General features: G+C 31.7%; 1 protein-coding gene across 1 annotated transcript in view; it reads right to left on the bottom strand.

Annotated features, from left to right (window-relative positions):
- LOC105626977 (acetylcholine receptor subunit alpha-like) overlaps nt 1–8423 on the bottom strand; it is a 286825-nt gene that overhangs the window by 65506 nt on the left and 212896 nt on the right. The gene's annotated exons all lie outside the window — the stretch shown is intronic.

Below are 8423 nucleotides of genomic sequence, written 5' to 3'. Positions count from 1 at the left end.
GTTAACTACGTTAGTACCGTACGTACGTTACTTAACTAACGTACGTACGTAGTAGGTTACGTACGTACGTACGTTACGTTTAGTTCGTCGTCGTCGTGTGTGTGTGTGTGTGTGTGTGTGTGTGTGTGTGTGTGTGTGTGTGTGTGTGTGTGTGTGTGTGTGTGTGTGTGTGTGTGTGTGTGTGCGCGCATGCATCTACATGTATTTGCGTATGTGATGTGTCTGAATAAATAAATGTTGACTTGTTTATGAGAGATGTTCAAAATGATCACCATTTTCTTACTAGTTGACTGATTCAAAATGGTTGCAATGTTGAAATTAAGTGCGGAATATAATCACGATCATCAGAGATCTTTGCGCTGCGCAACGGAAATAATTCGGTTCTTTGAATAGAGATCAATTGTTTATGATGTTGTGATAAAATATACTGGCTTTAGAACAGTCCAACAAAGGTTCCAGTTTGTCAGTCAGGAAGAGTCACGCGAAAGAACGCACCGTGAGGACCTCCACAGTCGTTGAAAAGGCTCAAGCGCTGATTTCAAATGACCCAGGGCAATCGTTGCGAAAATTAGCATCGATTGTTGATGTAAGCGAACCAACAATGCGTCGAATTGCCGAGGAAGCAATTCGATACAAATCGTACACATTAAAGATATGACAGAAGCTCTCTGAGGCTGCCAAGACAAGCCGAGTTGCCTCGGCTCTTATTCTGGCCTCCCAACAGCCTAGATTAAATTTCTTGGATTACTACGTATGGAGCGTAGTTGAAGAAAATGTCACAAACAAGTCTCGGCATCTCAATATGACATCATTAATGACTGCTATTGAGGCAGCATTCGTCGGCATGGACAGCGCTACATTACAACATGCGTATGAACGCTTCAGACCGAGACTAGAGGTCACCATTCAAGCTAATGAGAGATATGGTATATCGAATAATTTTGCTCTACAGAGATTTCTAAGTGCCATGTAAAAGAATTTTTTGTAATATAATATTTAATTTTTCATTAAAAATATTTTGTTTAAAGAAATTGTTCGATTTGTCTGGATTTTGACGTACCCTGTATATATAAGGTGTTTATTTTAAATGATATGGTTGATTATCTCGCGAATCGATGATTTTATTGAAAAATTTTTCGAATAAAAGTTGCATGGCTTGAAGGGGGACACATGATGTGGACTTGATCTTGAGCGATCTTATCAAAATCAGATCAAGATCATTAATGTTTTTTTCAATGGAAATATTTTTTATTACTTATTCTTGTAACTTATCTCGAGAGCTTTCCAAAATATTATAATAAAGTTACGTTTCATTGAGTATTTTCCGAATTATGGAGTTTGAAAGTTACAGTACCGCCGGCATTATCCATATGTGCATGCGTAGGAGGAGAGAGTTGCATTATTACAATGCAACAAATTTCTGCAATAATATTACAAGTATTCCTCCTATGAGCAAAATATTGCATATATTATGTAAAATTGCAACATTATGTATCAATATTTTTAAAACGGACATTTTTATTTGCTGCAGCATTATTTTGCTGCAATGTTGCTTGCAATGTTACTGAAATATTGTAATATTTTTAATATTTTTAGTAATATTTCGCAATATTTTTGCAATATTGTTGCAACAGGGGTTTCTATTTAAAAAAACATTAATGACCTTCATCTGATTTTAACAAGATCATTCAAGGTTAAGTCTACATTTCCATCATGTATCCCCCTTCAAGCCATGCATTTTGATTCGAAAAATTTTTCAATAAAATCATCGATTCGTGAGATAATCGATATCACTTAAAATATCACTTAAAATATCACTTAAAATGAAATACTCTGTATACCATATGTACAATATATATATATATATAAGGATGATCCGAAATTCCCGCATTCGGAATATAATAGGAGAATATAATACTTTATGCTAAAACAAACAACTTTTTCCTTTAGCAAAATTGTGTCCGATAAATAATTTTTGCTGATTTGTTAACTTCAACCTACTCTCCTGCATAAATTACTTATCGGATGCAATTTTGCTAAAGAAAAAAGTTGTGGTTTGTGCTAAAACAATTTTTTCCTGGAATAAAATTATATACGATAAATAATTTTTATGTTTATTCGTAGGGGAGTTCTTTGTAAATTGGACATCTTTGTAGACCCCTTTGGACACCCCTTGACATTTCGAATATTTGCAGTGGAAACATCAAAACTCCGACTCATCGACTCTAAAATACTAAACTTTATTTTTTATGTGATTTTGGAGCGAAAAGACGCGCCACAGATTTCTGTGCCAAACAAATTGTGAAAAAAACATCGAAAAAAAAGTGAAAATTAAGATTCCCATTTTTTACTAAGATTATAAATTGAATAATTTTTATCGAAAATTTAAAGGTGAATATATGTACTGTGCTCCATTTTTTTTGTATTTTCATAATATAAAAAGAATTCCGAACAAATCATGAACTGAATTTTTTTTTCAATGCACTTCTAAACGTCGACAATTTTGTAGGTTGGACACTTTTTTTCTTTATAGGTTGGACACCCATTTTTTTTCATTTTTCGACGATACGACGTAATTGTTTATAATTTTTTGATGTTCGGAATTCTTATTAAGTGAAATAAAAAATATTTTTATTGCATTTTAATGAAATTTTCGATGATTTTTTTCCAAATTGAGTTCAAAGTTAGGGTTTTCATTGTATTTTAGTGAAATTTTTGTGATTTTTTCCACATTTTTAGTATGGCAAAAAAGAGTTCAACTGAACACGGTATTACCGATTATGATGCCTTGCTTAACGCAATTAAAGACAAAAGATCGAAGAAAAGTATTGCAGCTGCATACAAAATCAGTCGAACTAATTTGCTCCGATATGTCGCCAAATTTACAGCCGAAGTACCTGATATTTTGGCAGCATCTGATGATGAATTGTCGAAAGTTGTGCTGATATACGTTATAGCGTTTACACATGCTTAAATTGCAATTCCGATATGGATTCATATCAATATGATGTCATTTCATTAAAATTTTCATTCCAATTTTTATTAATTTTTCCTCTTCAAAGCCTATTTTCATTCAAATTTTCATTTTTTTTTCATGTTCAAATCAACTGAAACCAATTAATAAATTGAAGAAATTTCATAAATTTTGTAAACATTGTATTTTTACTTGAGTTTTTACTTGAGCATTTTTAGCGTTTTTTTGGGGGAGTATCCAACCTACATTAAAAATTTTGAAGGGGTCGTTTTTGAACCTTTTTTTTTGAATTGGGTATAAAAAAAAATCTACTAAACCCAATGATTTTTTTTTCACAATGTAGCTATTAACCTCAGCTTTCAGACAGTATCTTGATATCAACGATATGTTGATTCTCATCTGAGTTATAAGCAAAAATGCTAAGGGTGTCCAATCTACAAAGAATTCCTATAATTTCAATCTACTCTCCTACATAAACTACTTGTCAGATGCAATTTTACAAAGGGAAAAAATTGTTTCTTTTAGCATAAAGTATCCATGTCCTGTACTCCGAATGCAGGAATTTCAGATCACCTATATATTTTTTTTGGATAAATTGGATCTTTTGTAACTTTATCCAATTATTTTACCAAGTCTCAAATTTTTAAAGTTTCTGTTTTATGGATTTATGAGGGAAGATTGTATAGTAAACTCAATTTTTTTATTACTTGTACTTTTATAAACGCGGGATGGCTCAACCAAATAAATCTAAAAATGATGGCCAAAAATATTGAAACAAAACGCTGCGATGTACAGTCATGAGGCATCATAAAAAAAAGGTGAAGTGGGGAATGCATGTGGTATGCAATTTCGGTAGACGCAGCGTGGCTGCGGGTCAATCACCGAACCGCGATATTGCTTATCGATTCTCTCTGCTTGATTGACATGCCTAGAAGCTGCAACAGATGCTCGTGGCTTTATTTTTTCGAAAATCTGCAATCGAGTTTATTTTCTCTATCACTTTCCATCTTCTCTACATAAATATTATAGAAAAAATTTTTTGTTTCTGTGGTGTATAGAATATTTGATATCTTCAACATTTCTTTTTATTTATATAATTATCAATCTTGGTATTGGCTACAATAAATCCAAGGATAGATGTAAACCAATGCGAGCCAATACAGGTTAGGCGTGTGCGAAATATTTTATTCTTCGTATCGTATATTTTATTCTTGAGAAAAATTAACAAACGTTTCAACCTTTTCCATTGGATCTTCCTCTATGTAAAAATAAAATCGGTGATGTATAAATTTAATAAAAGATGCGATATGAAGTAAATTGAAGTAAGTATCGTGTGTTAACACATATTCGTAAAATGAAAATAATGCTGTCTGTCGTATCTAACTCAAATTATGAATGTGTGTTAACATACACGATACTTCAATTTGCTTCATATCGCATCTTTTATTAAATTTATGCATCACCGATTTTATTTTTATTTTTACACTAAGGGAGACCCAATCGAAAGAATTGAAACGTTTGTCAATTTTTCTCAAGAATAAAGTATACGATTTCACACACGCCTAACTTGTGTTGGCTCGCATTGATTGATTTACATCTATGCTTGTCTTTATTTATAGCTTTCCAACAAAGTAAACTTTATAAAATAATGCATTCATTGACGTTAGACTAAGACACGCGCATACAAGTTATGCTTGCCACAAAATATTTCATTGTTATACACAACAAGAACAAACTATTATTAAGAACAACATGACGCTTGCAAGAAAATTCTAAGTGTAAAGCTGGCTTATACTGTTGTATTTAAATCGTGAAGCTTCTCAAGTATATGTAACACTGTAATAAGGGTTAATACTTTAATATTTCGAAAAGATTCTTATATGGTGTTCTTCGTGATTTATCTTACGATACAAAAAAGATATTTATAGGCATTATATAAGATAAATGAAGGACAGATGCCATCATATGAGAATTTTTTCGAAATATTAAAGGTGATTTTTATTATAATTACACATACTTGAGAAGTTCCGTGACTTAACTGGTTTTTTCTATGAAATAATTATATTTTTCGCAAATCAAATCAAGTTAAAGAAAAATTGGTTCCAATTTATAAATATAATATGTCTATAAAAATTCTTCGATCTATCTTATAATGCATCAAAAAAAGATGTTTTTTAGATTATATTTATAAATTAGAATTAATTTAAAAAAAAATGATTTAAAGAAAATCTAATTACTTTCAGAAAGAACAATTTTTTAAAAATATCTAAAAAGATAGATACAGATCAAAAGTTTAGTTGAATTATCAAAATAATTATGTAGGATGCTCAAACAGAACGTCAAAACTTCTTGCAGCATGCTTATCATGCTTGAGTTTTCTACACAATTATTTTGATAGTTTAACAAAATTATTTTCAGCGTATCTAAATTTTCAGTTATATTGTTCTTTCTATGTTGTCATAACTTTATTTATTATTAAATTGGTACATAAATATTTAAAAGAATCGATTTCTATTGGAATACTACTCAAGTTTATATGCGCGAATTGTACATTTAATATTGAGTAAGAAAAAAAACTTCGTTATTTATTCATATTCTTTATTCAGCAAAATGTTTTACTTGAATGTGACTTCCATATTATTTTAATGAAATGAGGACTATTAGAATATTATCATATTCTAACGATATCTTTCATTTTGTTTTTTATTCTTTGCTTTTTATTTTAAATCAATAAGAGTACTGATGTTTTTCAAATTTGATCTCTATATTTTACCGTTATTCTTGTTATTCCACATTACTTATATAGCAGTGACTTTGATATATGTATATTATCAAGTATTGCCTTTTTAGTCTGCACACTCCAAGAACATGCGACTCTTGACACTACATAACTTCCTAGCATTTTTTTGACACGACAGAAGATGTATATCCTGGAACGTGAATGTTGATAGCAGGTCTTAACTCGACAGTCATCCAAACGAGAGACGCTTCCGCGAAAAGTCGTTCGCAAATTCTGCGCGCCACTTTCTTGCTGACGCTGATCGTTCGCATTCCTAGCATGTCTTGTGCAGTATATCTGCGAAGATTCTACGAGAAATTGGGGCTTGACAATATAGAAACAAGCATGATGTGATACAGTTTCTCGAACATCATGTCTATAGAAATTATATGAATTAATTCTAATTAGTATTCGCTCCGCTTTAATTGGTATTCGTATATCCAATGTACTTTAAATTAATGTATTTTTACATAAAGTTAACATAACTAACATAATGATTTTTTTTTATTTTAATAATCAATATTCGAGGAATAAGATTACATAATTTAAAATTATGTAAAACTATGAAAAATATTTGTTATAAACAAATTTTCACAACGTAGTAGAAGAAAATATCCGGGTCCATTAAATTCGTGAATACCGATTAGGATTAAATCCGCCTGAAAGTTATGATTTGAAAAATTATAAAAAGTAGCAAAGTTACACATTACGTGAATATTATATGTATAGATATATTGCATGATGTTTTATTATGGACATTATAAAAGTAATGTCTCTCGTAAAATGTGTCTCGTGCTTATATTTTGCTTGAAAATGGCGATAGCAGATAATAGAGTGGCGTTTCCTTTTCGCGTTGCCTACTTCTTGGAAACAAAATCAATAAATGGTTAAAGATAGAATGAATGATTGACACTGTGCTTTCTCAAATCAAATCACACACACTGTATTAGTTAGAAATATTGAATATGCGTAATTTACCATTTTCCGAATGAATCAACATTTAAAACAATTCATTTAATAAGTAAAAATTAAATGCAGAGAGAAATGCAATTTACGACATGGCAAGCATTATAAATATGAAAATTCTTTTAATAATTTTGTCAATAATTAATTGAAATAATTATTGAAAATTATTTTAATAATAAAAGTTTCTAGTGTGTGAAATATAGAAAAACTGCTTGATAAATAGACATTTTCTCTTACAATCAATAAAGACTCGACATTGAAGGGATTAATAAGAGAAGACAAACATGTTGCATCATGTAAAAACATCCTTATCTTCGGTACTTTGATACACAATCAACTGCTGTCCGTTTCTTCTTAATAACAGATGCTAATTGCGCGATCGATAGTTCTTCAACTGCGCGCAAGTACGACTAATAGTTATGCTTTTTCAAGAGAGAGAGAAGGAAACGAAGAAGAGAACGAGAAACAGAAAAGAAACGACTTTAATGCGAGTCCTCGCAGTCGACCCAGCAGAAGAAACAGAGAAGCCGATCGAGGGGGTTGGGAAAGAAAAAACATTTTACAATACCAGTTCACAGAGTAATGCGTAATCTTTGTGGCATGTCGCGACGTGCCGTGAACATTAACGGGGAAAAGTGCGTGGAGAATGTATGGTGAAGCTTTTATGCCATGCTACGTCGATAACTTTGCACGAGGAAAGGCGCTTCGGGAAGAATGTCAGCTGTAAGCGTCGTTCTGTGGCGGAATAAACTTTTCTTAAAAATATTCTTCGCAGAGAAAGAAAAATGCGTATAGAATCACGCACAGCATGAATTCTGTGGAATCTATTAGGATATTCTATTCTCAAAGAATATCTATAATATGTAGACGAATATTTAATATGTTTGTTAAATAACAAAGTTAGAGAAATATTTGACAGAACTCACATCTAAAAAATATCAAGAAATTTAAAAGAACTTAAAATCCATCCAGAATATCTGAATGATTTACAATATCCGAATAATATTAAGGAAATTTTTAAAAAATATTCCAAAATGTTCTTGAATGCCTATTGTGTAGGAGTAAGCTTCTTGGTACTACGCATTATACATCGACAGTAGGAAAGGATCTGTTTTCGGGCGAGCGAAAATAGTGCAAGTCGAGATAGTAGTAAGTCGATGAGGGTAGAAATGCCGGGGTGAAAATGAAAAATCGCCGGCGCCGTCGACCCAAAAGTAACTACTAGCTCTTATGTACAGATAAGAGTAAATAACGAGGTCGACAGACACGCGGAAGAGAACTAATTCGCTGCATATTTCACGCACGTTCACTCCGCGGCTGCTTCCGAAAATAAAAGGATTAATCGCGGCTCTGTCCTTCTTATACTCATTTTTTTTATTTTACATATGTTTATTCGCTATATTATGTATTTCTGAAAAGATATTAATAGAAAACAGAAAAATCCTCTATACAACAGCTTATTAACATAAACATGCTTAATCTTTAAAATATCTTTCCGATTTTCAAATATTTTTATATTCAATTAGAGAAATTAATTTATATGAGGTGTGTGTGTGTGTGTGTGTGTGTGTGTGTGTGTGTGTGTGTGTGTGTGTGTGTGTGTGTCGTGTGTGTGTGTGTGTAGTTAGTGTAGTAGTAGTAGTGTAGTAGTAGTAGTAGTGTAGTGTAGTAGTGTAGTAGTAGTAGTGTGTAGTAGTAGTAGTA

Source organism: Atta cephalotes, assembly GCF_000143395.1.
Source record: "Atta cephalotes unplaced genomic scaffold scaffold00007, whole genome shotgun sequence".
NCBI lineage: Eukaryota > Metazoa > Arthropoda > Insecta > Hymenoptera > Formicidae > Atta > Atta cephalotes.
The sequence above is the reverse complement of the archived record's forward strand: the minus strand, read 5'-3'. Positions and strand labels throughout refer to the sequence as shown.